Source organism: Globicephala melas, chromosome 15 (assembly GCF_963455315.2).
Source record: "Globicephala melas chromosome 15, mGloMel1.2, whole genome shotgun sequence".
Taxonomy (NCBI): Eukaryota; Metazoa; Chordata; class Mammalia; order Artiodactyla; family Delphinidae; genus Globicephala; species Globicephala melas.
The window spans coordinates 13,975,146-13,987,661 of NC_083328.1; the positions used below are offsets into that span (position 1 = coordinate 13,975,146).

At 40.0% G+C, this 12,516-nt stretch overlaps 1 protein-coding gene across 4 annotated transcripts in view; it reads right to left on the reverse strand.

Annotated features, from left to right (window-relative positions):
- Positions 1 to 12,516, reverse strand: part of CALN1 (calneuron 1) — a 469,972-nt gene that overhangs the window by 393,646 nt on the left and 63,810 nt on the right. Inside the window, exon 1 of one of the 4 annotated variants that reach the window (XM_060285816.1) lies at positions 1,351 to 1,374. The exons of the other annotated variants lie outside the window; for them this stretch is intronic. The gene's annotated coding sequence lies outside the window, so the exon portion shown is untranslated. Of the gene's footprint in view, positions 1 to 1,350; positions 1,375 to 12,516 lie in introns of those variants that run through there. 4 annotated transcript variants of the gene reach the window in all.

Genomic DNA, 12,516 nt, shown 5'->3' on the forward strand with positions numbered 1-12,516 from the left:
CGGCCCCGCGCCGGCATCCTCGCTGCCGCCGGCTCCCACGGCGCCCCGGGCCGCTCCCCAAGCGCGCGCCGGGGCCGGCGCGAGCCCCTCGTCGGCTCGGAGCGCGGTCTGGGCGCGCTCCTCCTGTCCTTGTCCTCGGCTCCCGTCTGGGGACGCTGCCCCGCACCCCCGGCTCGGCGCGCTCCTCTACCCCTCCCGCTCCCGCTGGCCGTGCAGAGCCCCGGCGCGCGGGCTCAGCCCATGTGCGCGGCTGCCTCGCTGAGCCCCGGAGCCCAGTGGCCGAGGCCCCGCCGGAGTTGCGCGCCCTAGAAACTCCATGCAGCTCCGGCCTCCTCCCCGGCTCCTCCCCGGTGGGCCCCCCGGGGCCTTGAAACCGCCCGCGGCGCCTTCCCCGCCCTGCCTTCGCCCGCGTCAGGAGCCGGGGTTCGGTGCGCGCCTCGCCTCGGGGGGTCTGGGAGACACCACCCCCACCCCTCCGCCTTGCCAATGGCTCCCTCGGTTTCCAGGCAGCGCAACCTGAGGAACGCCTCGGCGCGCGCGCACTCACACTCGCGCATACACACACACACACACACGCACTGCACACACAGGCACACGCGCGGGGGGCGAACTGGAGCTTGGCAGACGGTCCTCCTTCCTTCCTCCCCAAAGAAGCTGCCCACGTTAACTCCGGCAAACTGCTGTTCCTCGGTATTGGACAACTTACCCAAGCGCCCCCCACCTTAACTACTTCATCCCCAGGGCCAGGATCACACCTGCATCCGCGCCCGGGGGGGGGAGGGCGGGCGCCGAGTTGAGGTGCCGGCGGCCAAAACCGGGGGAGGAGGAGGGTTCGAGGTGCTCACCCCAGCACCATCTAGGGGGTACTTCTGCGGCGATCGCCCACCGACCTCTGATCCCTCTCCCCAGGGCCTGAGAACACGTGGTTTGGCCCCCCACTTCCCTTTCCAAGGTCACAGAATGGATTTGACGAGGGGGAGAGGATGCTTGGACACAGGTGTGAGCTAGGCATCTCAAAGACCGTCTGCAACCTGCCCTGGCACTGCCCCCTGCCAAGTCCATACCCAGACAGACCCCTTTCCTCCTCTACCCTGTGCCTCAAGGGCAACCCGTTAGCTTAGAGCCTCCAGTCACCTTTTCTGGTCCCCACCTGTCTACCTCTCATGTGCCCAGAAGCTGACAGAATACACAGTGCTACCAAGCTTTGTGTCGTCAAAAAAAAAAAGGAAAAGAAAGAAAAGAAAAATCAGAACACCAAGACGCATCTCTGTCTGTCCCATAGACAGAATCAGGCACCTACCAGTCCCTTTCTGCTCCTCCCAAGGGCGCGCCACAGGAGAAGGAACCCACCTGGCTGGAGCAGGCTACTCTTTCCTCACAGCACTCTCTTTTCCAGGGTCCCTAGTTTCCTGCCCCCTCTAGGTGGCAGAAAGACTGTGCCACCAACTGAGAGTCTTCCAATTTCCAGAATCAAAGAAAAGATATATATAAAAATTCTCACACCAATCAGGAGCCAAGCAGGCAATACTGCCATAAGCCTCTTGTCCAAACAACTCAGCAGTCACCTCTGTTCCTGCTGGGGCGTCTGCCAAGAGAACGTGGGCACTGGTGCTGCCAGCCAGCGGCCCAAGTTAATCAGGGTCCCCTCCTTGTCTGCGCCTCCTGGTTTGCAGCCTGGGCGTGGTTCCTCTGAGCCCTCGTAGCACTCATTGCTGGTACCATACCTTTGGCATTTAGCATTTGCTACCTCGTATTCTTACTATCTTTCCTTGTACCTGCCCTACTTCCAAAATTATCTTCGTAAGCCATTGGCTGAATCTTACCTACCTAGTTCAGAGATGTATCAATACAGAGAAAGCACTTCCAAGAGTTTCCCTGAAGGGTCACGGGCAGATGAACTAAAAGAGTGGATAGTCTCAGAATGATCTTTCCCACCGATCTCTTAGTTTGGATGAAAGCTGCATCTTCTAGTAATCTGTTGCCTCTGTAGCAGTTGTTCTGTCGTTTTCTGGATGGCAACCAAGTCACCAAAGTCCCTTAAGCAAGTCTATATACACACATGGAGTTCCTGGTAGGAAGTAGATTTAACCATTTAACCAGAGCAGGACACATCTGTCAGATCTCTGCCCTCACTGCCTGTGTGAATTTGGGCAAACTGTTGGTTCTCTCTAAATCTCACTGTCCTCATCTGTCAAATGGGGATAATTAGAGTATCTACTCCGTAAGGTTGTTGTAAACATTAAATGTGATAACCTGGAATAGCCATTCACTCAGTTAACTCAGCTCCAGGCATAGTAAGTGTTCAACAAATGCTGGCTATTGTCATTATTCATGAGTAGTTAACAGATGTCAAAGACATAACCTTGAGGGAAAAAAATCAAGGCTCTCAATGGACATCAAGAACTAGAAAGCCAGGTGGCAGACTTTACACTAAATACAGTTTCCTGGTCCTCACCAACTATGACCGTTTTGAGACTTCCAGGTTAAGAGGGTTGCAGGTTCTCAGGCCCTGGTACCCTTGCTCCAACTTTTATTTATTTGTTCAATATATATTTATTAAGGGTCAAAACGTGTCAGCTCCTTCCTGTTAAATTGCCGAAGAAAATCTTGTACCAAATATCACAATGGAAGCTAAAACCAACATGGAACAAAATGGGTTCCATGCATTTGTACCTTGATTTAGCATAAGTACTCTCTCCAACCCAGAATAATACAGCCCTCCAGCAAACAGCTGGGAGTAAGCATTAACTTTGTTCTATCACCTACCTCTAGCTTTGGGACTCAGAGTTATACAAATCAGACACCTGGACGATTGCTACCTTACCAAGTGGTAAACATTTTCTAACATGGTCAAAGTCATTGCCACCTCTACATCAGCCCTTCCCCTGTCTTTCCTTCTTTTGTTTTACCTGAAAAAGCAGTTCTATATAATAACTACAATAACTACATCTACTTCAAGTGCCCAAGACAGTCATGGGTAGAGGGGGATGACAGGGTCTGTTGCATTCTGAAGAGAAATAGGCAGAAAAAGAAAAAATCATTTGGGTACGTGCTGGAGGGTAACATTTTTCATGTATCCTATCAAAATGCGGACAATGGAATGCATTGGCTTCTTTACAACGCACATTCTCTACTTTGTGGCAGGAGGTTTTAGAGTGGTTTGTTAGGCAGCAACAGAAAACCAGAACAAAATTCAGTATCTGGAAGTAGACTGGCGCTGTAACAAACACTTAAAACGTTGGCTTTGGGATTGGACAACGCAGAAGTGCCTCGTAAGTCTGTTAGTGAAAGCCGCAAGGGCCTCAGGAAGACTCCTGGAAATGACTTGAAGGACGCCAAGAAGACTGTTCCTGGAAGCTGGGAAACAGAGCACCTTAGCCATGTACTGGTGGGTCAGTTAGCAAAACAGTTGCCTGTAGTAATGTGACACAGATGAGAAGGCTACCTAATGAACTCATGGATCTGACTAGAAGAGTTCCAAGTAGAGCATAGAAGGAGCCAACTGGGTTTTTCTAGATGCCTGTAATAAAAGACAAGCAGAGATGAATTAAAGCAGAAATCATTCCATTGTTCTGAGTAGAATTTAGAGGAAATAGAAAGAACCAGGACTTGCTGTGTTCGAGAGAACTGTTGCTCATTCTGACATCTCCAGGCAAAAACATTCAAATCCAGGGCAGTAAAGTGTGGTCTCCAGATAAAGATTAAGTTGGGGATGTGGTGCAGTCAAATCCTTTGTTAAGACCTCACACATATTTAAGGGCAGGCCTAAAAGAGCTTCTAAGAATCCCAGAGACGTGGTCCCTCAGCAGCCTCACCAGGGGCTGAAAATAGAGAAGGGCCTATTCTTCAAGAGGTGTGTAAGTGTAGTTTTTCTCTAGTGGATGGATTCTAGTTTAACTCACAGGAAGCCCTCAATGTTTTTAAAGAAAACATACCAGTTTGGGGCTGAAAGGGACGGAGACAGTACAAAAGGAAAGGAGGCCTTTGGATCCCTGACCGTCCGTGGACAATAAACACGCTGCAAAGAAGAGTTGTTTCTTATGAGAGAGGGAGAATGGCTGATAGAGGAACCAAAAGCCCAAAAGATGAGGCCAAGAGCTGTGAAGAATCATTCCCAAGAAGCAGGACTGGGCCTTAATTAAGGAACCGATGACACGTTCCCAGCTGGATTTCACAATTGCTATGAGCCAGTGTGGCTGCTATAGGAAACACCACCCACACCCTCCCCTATTGAACGGGGTGTCTGTTGCACTTACTGTATCTCTGCCTCACGGGTGTGTGGAGGGTATTTAGTGAAGAGGAAGGAGGAGCTCACAGATCTTCAGATTGAGAAGAACCTCCCCTGAACCTGCTTTAGATGAACTGATCCACGACCTCAAGCCTGAACCTGGTGCCACAAGGAGATGAGACTTTTGGAACTTTTGGATGTGTCTGGGTATGTTTCATGTTAGAAGAATGTAAATAATGCTTGATTGAAGGTGAATTTTTTACCGTGTTGCATTAAATATGGCTGGACATTCTTTAATATTCCTGTCACCAAGTTGGGATCTACATCGCCCTTCCCTTGAATCTGGACAGGATATGTTACTTCTTTAATCGAATAAAGAAGTTATTTTGTTCCAGTTTCCAGGCTTAGGACTTAAACTGGAAGCTTTTATGTCCTGTCTCTTGGAACACTCTCTTAGAGCCCTAAGTCACCATGTAAGAAGTCCAATTACCCAGAGTCTGCCATGCTGCAAGGCAGCCCAAGCTAGCTGTGTGGAGGATAGGAGGCAGCAAGTTAATAAAGGAGAAATGGAGAGGGGGAGGAAGAGGGAAAGATAGAGATAGATATCTGGCCAGTCCCCAGCTATTCTAGACCCTGCTGTAAGAGTCTTCCCAGCTGAGGACCCAGATATTATAGGGCAGAGAGACACCATCCATACCGTGCCCTGTCTGAATTTCTGACCCACAGACTAAAAGGGGTAGTAATACATTGATGTTTTAAGCCATTTAATTTTGGGGTGATTTGTTATGCAGCAGTAGATAACCAGAAAAATTTGCTAACTTGGAAAGATTTCCAAACTATATTGTAAAGTGAAAAAAGCAAATTGCAAAATAATGTGCATGATACCATTTTTGAAAAAGAAAACTTTGTACATAGTGTCCATAAATACTGGGTTGGCCAAAAAGTTCACTCAGATTTTTCTGTAAGATGTTACATAATATTATTGGAATGCTATCTGTTACCTAACTAACTCTGGAGAATCAGTATTAAGGAGACTTCTACTTTTTAGATATATATTATATGAATGTTCTACAACAAATATTTTTAATATTGGCTTAATTTTTTTAATGAGAAAAATACCCTGTATTTTTTTTCAAAGCAATAAACATTAGTATATACCTATGAAAAGAATAACACACTCTCTGCCTTTCAAAAAACAAAAGGTTTACTCTGTGACTGGATTATTAATGAAAAGAGATTATATTGACACATATGCTGATAATTCTTTTGATTTCTAGGGTAAGAAAATTTAAGTTATCAACAAAACAAAAACAAGTTATCAACCAAGGGAAAAAAAGAGCTTCAAGAGTGTATGTAACACTAGATCACAGATGAAAAATGAAACAAGAGAGAGAGGGTAACTGGTATCACCCAGGGCTTATACATTCATTTAAGTTGTTAACATGTATGAAAGGAAGAGAAAAATATTTTCCAAATGAAACAGGTAAGAAAGTAAATGGCTTTTTTACATATTCTGGAAAAAATACTCGAAGACTTATATTAGCCAATTAAAAAAATGGAATCAAAGTTAAGAGCTTGAGAATGGGGCCAAGAACGCAGAGAGAAGGAAAGGGCATTGGTGTGAACCTGACATTCTCTGCTGCCTTTGCCTTTGAAACATTAGCTGATTTCCAAGTAACATTGGACCAAAAGGCCAAAAAGATAATATCTCAGAGATTTTGAGAATACCACAGGCTTAGAGAGAAAATAATCAGGTCGCAGTGCTACCAAGACAGTCAGGACCTGAGGGACTAAAACTCAAGGAAAGACGACCTCAGAAAAGTGAATGGATTATTCTGCCCCACTTTCCTCCTAAAGGCATTTGCCTCATTTTAAGCTGCACAAAGTGAAAGGCAAAGAAAAGAAATCAAGCAGCAGCTAAGTGGCTACACAATGAAGAATACGCAGGAATCTCACAATGCCAGCAGAACAAAAATTGGAGCTTAGAACCTTCCAAGAAGGAAGGGCACAAATACACACCCTAAGGTTCTAGTTGAGGCTCCTGAAAGACTATATGCATTAAGATGAATAGAAAACCAGAAGCTTTCAGAGAATCAAATCCATCTTCAAATCACCTCAATTATTGATTAGTAAAAGGTGATCTACATCTATCCTATCTGCCTGCCAGATGAAAACTGAAATCTGAGGGGAGAGAACAACATGTAGAACCACAACAATGTTTCAAATATAATATCTGGCATTTAATAAAAAATTGCCAAACATGCCAGGGGACAAGGCCAAACTGAGAAAAATCAAGAGGAAAAAAACCAGACAGTAAAAACCTAGGTTATCCACATATTGGAGTTATATAAAACAAACATTAAAATGACTGTGATAAATGTTCAAGAAAATGAATGATAAGGTGAATAAATTTACCAGGGAAGAACTAGAATTTATTTTAAAAACAGAATAAAATAGTAATTCTAGAACAACAACAAAAAAATGTATCCAGTAGGTCTTCTTAAAGCAGAACCAACACAGCAAAAGAGATCAGTGAACTGTTAATTAGGTCAGGAGACAATATCTTACTGAAGTATCTTTCCTCTCTTCAGAGGAAAGAATGAAAAATAGCGAAAAGAGCTTGAGAGATACATAGAACATCATGAATAGTCAAACATGTAATTGAAGTCTGAAAAAAAAGGGGGAGAGACAGGATGTGGTAGATGCAATCTTGGCTGAGAATTTTCCAAAAACTGATTAAGCTACAGATTCAGGAAGTCCTAATAACTCCAAGCAGGATAGATACAAAGAAAGGCACACATAGGCAATCATAATTACATTTCTAAAAACCAATGACAAAATAGTAAAAGACAGTCCCTTCCACCTTTGCAAGCACATGCACACACACACACACACACACACACACACACAAACACTGTGCTTCCAAAGGAACAACAGATGACTCCTCAACAGAAATGATAAAAGTTAGTATAACTTACAACCATCAGTATAATTTTGGTGTGCTAAAAGAAAATAACTGTTCATCTAAAATTCTGAATGCAGTAACAATATTTATTAAAAAGAAAGCTGAGGAATTTTTGCTTCTGAGCTACTACCAGACTTTCCCCCCACTGTTAACAACTAGAAAACTACATATAAAAATATATAAATTAGCTGTTTTCAATAATTGGACAATAGCCAGTGAAGGACTGTAATCCATATGAGAACAGAAATAAATGAGATGAAAAACAGAGCTGGATGAATCAGACTCCCTGACTTCAGACTATACTACAAAGCTACAGTAATCAAGACAATATGGTACTGGCACAAAAACAGATACAATACAGATCAATGGAACAGGATAGAAAGCCCAGGGATAAACCCACGCACCTATGGTCAACTAATCTATGACAAAGGAGGCAAGGATATACAATGGAGAAAAGACAATCTCTTCAATAAGTGGTGCTGGGAAAACTGGACAGCTACATATAAAAGAATGAAATTAGAACACTCCCTAACACCATACACAAAAATAAACTCAAAATGTATTAGAGACCTAAATGTAAGACCAGACACTATAAAACTCTTAGAGGAAAACAGGAAGAAAACTCTTTGACATAAATAACAGCAAGATCCTTTTTGACCCACCTCCCAGAGTAATGGAAATCAAAACAAAAATAAACAAATGGGACCTAATGAAACTTAAAAGCTTTTGCACAGCAAAGGAAACTATAAACGAGACGAAAAGACAACCCTCAGAATGGGAGAAAATATTTGCAAACAAATTAATGGACAAAGGATTAATCTCCAAAATGCATAAACAGCTCATGCAGCTCAATATTAAAAAAATAAACAACCCAATCAATAAATGGGCAGAAGACCTAAGTAGACATTTCTCCAAAGAAGACATACAGATGGCCAAGAGGCACATGGAAAGCTGCTCAACATTACTATTCATTAGAGAAATGCAAATCAAAACTACAATGAGGTATCACCTCACACCAGTTAGAATGGGTATCATCAGAAAATCTACAAACAACAAATGCTGGAGAGGGTGTGGAGAAAAGGGAATGCTCTTGCATTGTTGGTGGGAATGTAAATTGATACAGCCACTATGGAGAACAGTATGGAGGTTCCTTAAAAAACTAAAAATAGAATTACTGTATGACCCAGCAATCCCACTACTGGGCATATACCCAGAGAAAACCATAATTCAAAAAGAGTCATGTACCAAAATGTTCATTGCAGCTCTATTTACAATAGCCCGGAGATGGAAACAACCTAAGTGCCCATCATCGGATGAATGGATAAAGAAGATGTGGCACATATATACAATGGAATATTACTCAGCCATAAAAAGGAATAAAATTGGGTCATTTGTAGAGATGTGGATGGACCTAGAGACTGTTACACAGAGTGAAGTACGTCAGAAAGAGAAAAACAAATATCGTATATTAACGGATATATGTGGAATCTAGAAAAATGGTACAGATGAACTGGTTGGCAAGGCAGAAATAGAGACACAGATGTACAGAAAAAACGTATGGACACCAAGGGGGTAAAGTGAGGGTGGGGTGGTGGTGGGATGAATTGGGAGATTGGGATTGACATATATACACTGATATGTATAAAACTGATAACTACTAAGAACCTGCTGTATAAAAAATAAATTAATTTAATTAAATTTTAAAAGAAAAGAAGAAAGAAATGAGATGAGCCCTACTCTCTGCCTGGATTCTGCCCAGCTCTCTGCCTGGATTCATTTTCTGTACACTGTAAAGGGAAAAGAAACCAAAGCACAGCACAGTGGTCTCACTGAGTTGAGGAAACAGAGATCACACTTCATGGAGGCTTAGCTAGCTGGAATTTGTCAGGTAGAAAACTGGAGAGAGAAAACTATGCAGCAAATAGCTGAGAAAATCTTCATAGGGATTCCCTTGAGCTCCTGGTTGATAACTAAGATGTACAGTCACAGGATAAAATTCCACGAGGTCAGGCAAAGAACAGCTGGTAGAGAGCTGTAAGCTGAACAATTCCTAGGGTAAGAAAGAAATGGAAGACATTTAAGTTCTGATGAGCCTGAGTGGACAAAATACCTGGGATTCCAGTAGAGACCCCAGGTAGATTGTGCCTTAGAAGTAGTACTGAACTAGCATTAGAATAGAAGTTATTCTAGTACTACAACCAAGCTTAAAAAAAAATCATCAAATGGATCAAGCTAATTCTCAAGTAACTTATTTGCCTAACAAACTTCAAAACTCTTTAAGAACAACAACAAAATCCGGAAATTCTAGTGTAACATTCACAGCATCCATAGACAAAGAAGCAGAAATAACAGGAATAATGGAATTAGCTAATGGGGGCTTTCATATAGCTATTATAAATATGTTCAAGGATTTAAAGGAAAATATAAACACTATAAATAAAGGAGTAGAAATTATTTTGAGAGCAAATAAAATTCTGGAGCTGAAAAATATAGTATTTAGTATTAAAAAGTTGCCTGATGGACTTAACATAAGATTAGATGCTGTAGAAAAAAAAGACAAGTGAGCTTTCAGACATAGCAATAGAAACAGAAACACACAGAGAAAAATCCTTGAAAAAAATAGAGCTCAGTGAATTTTGGGACAATATCAAGCAATATTGATAACATATGTTCAATTTCAATACCTTAAGTCTGTGTGTGTGGTGAGGAAGTTAGGCAGAAAAAAATTTTTTGAATAACTAATGGCTAAAAATTTTCAAATTTGATAAAAGCTATAAATACATAGATCCAAGTGGCTTAATGTACTCCAATGTACACCATAATTAAGCTGCTGAAAACCAGTGGCAAAGAGAAAATCTTAAAGCATCCAGGAAAAAAGGGCATGTTCTATCAGGAGAACAGAGGTAAGAATCAACTAACTTCTTTTCACAAATAATGCAAGCCAGAAGACAATGAAACAGCATCTAAAGTGCTGAAAAAGAAAACAAAAACAAACAAAAATGTCTAGAATTCTCTATCCAGCACTCTACTCAATACTCTGCAATGGCCTATATGTGAAAAGAATCTAAAAAAGAGTGGATATATGTACATGTATAACTGATTCACTTTGCTGTACACCTGAAACTAACACAACGTTGTAAATCAACTATACTCCAATAAAATTAAAAAATAAAAATAAAAAAAATATAAAATACCACATTTCCAAATTCAAAATTAAAAAAAAGAAGCCATAGAATTCTCTATCCAGCAAAAATATTCTCCAAATTTGAAGATGAAATAGTTTTTCAGATAAACAAAAAGTAAAAGAGTTTATAGCTATCAGGCTGAAGTAAAATGATAACCATTAGAAACTCAAGAATGAGGACAGCTGGACATGGTTAATATCTGAGCAAATATAAACAATATGGTTTTCTCAGTTTTAAGTTTCTCTAAAAGATAATTGACTGTTTAAAGCAAAAATAATACCAATGTACTACAGAATTTATAATAAATGTATAAATAAAATGTGTATGACAATAACAGCACAAAGGATGGGAAGGAAGAAATGGAAGTATACTCTTATAAGATACATTGTCCATGAAGTAGTATAATATTATTTGATATTAGACTGCTATATGTTGAAGGTCCATATAGTAAACCCTAGAGCACAGAGAGATAGCAAACAATCTCCAATAGAGGAGATTAAATGGGATATTTGAAAAATAACTAATGCTAAAGAAGGCATGAAAAGAGGAAAAAGTAGAGATGGGACAAAGAGAAAATGAACAGCAGAATAATAAATTGATACCTAAATATATTGTTAATTACATTTAATTTAAAGAGTCTAATGCTACAATTAAAGGGCAGAAAACATCAGGCTGGATAAAAATACAGTAAGATTCAACTATAGACTATCGACAAGATACACTCTTTAAATATACAAACACAGATAGGTTAAAAGTACAAGGATAGAAAAATACATATCATGAGAATATTAATCATGAGACTTCTGGAACAGCTATATTAATATTGGACAAGATGTATTGCCAGACATAAATAGCATTAATTCATAATGATAAAGAGCCAATTCATTAAGAAAATATAGTAATCCAAAATGTACCCATAACAAAGCTTTTAAAATACATGACGCACAATACATGAAGAAAACAACAAATCCACAAACATAGTGGGAGACTTTAACACACCTCCCTCAGCACGGATAAAACATGTAAAGATATAGAAGACTTGTCAAACACTAGCAAATAACTTGACCAAACAATGTATAAAGCACTGCATTAGCAACTGCGGGATACACAATCTTTTCAGATACACATGGAATGTTCATAAAAGACCATATGTTGGGCCTCAGGAGGATCCTCAATAAATTCCAAAATATTGAGATCATACAGAAAACATTATCTGACCACAATGGAAATAAATTAGAAATCAATAAGATACTTAGAACATGCTCATATATTTTATAAGTAAAATACAGTTTTACATAATGCACAAGCCAAAGAATAAAAAACAAAGGATGTTAAAAAAAAATTTAGACTGAATGAAATGAAAATGCAATGTGTTAAAATTTGTGGAATGCAGCTAGAACAGTGCTTAGAGGGAAAATTATAGCTTAAAATGTTTATTTTAGAAAAAGATGAAAGGTTTAAAACCAATATTCTAAGATTCCACTCTCAGAACTAGAAAAAGAGCAAATTAAACCCCAAGAAAACAGAAGGAAGGAAATAATAAAAATAAGAACAGAAATCAATAAAATAGAAAATGTACCAATAATAGAGAAAATGAAATTGGTAAATCTCTAACCTGATTTTAAAATCTGGAGAAAATACAAATTACCAAGATCAGGCCTAATGGAAGGCGCTTCACTATAGAGCCTAAAGACATTAAAAATAACAAGGGACTATTATAAAAAACTTTATTCCAAAAAACTTGACAACTTAGACAAAATAGAAAAATTCCTTGAAAAATACAAATTAACAGATCCAAGAAGAGATAGAAAATATGAATAGTTTCATATCTTTTAAAGAAATTTAATTCATAATTAATAACCTCTTCCTTCCAAACACAAAAGCAAATCCCTTCATGCCCAGATGACTTCTCTGTTGAATCCTAACACACATTTAATAAAGAACAAATACCAATCTTATAAAAATCTTTCATAAAATACAGTAACACATCTCAAGTCATTTTATGAGTTCAATATTACCCCATTACCAAAATCAGATAAAGGCTTTACAAGAAAATAAAATAAATATAAATGCAAAAGCTTTAACAGTATAGTAGCAAATGGAACCCAGCAACGTATCAAAAGGATAACACATGTTTT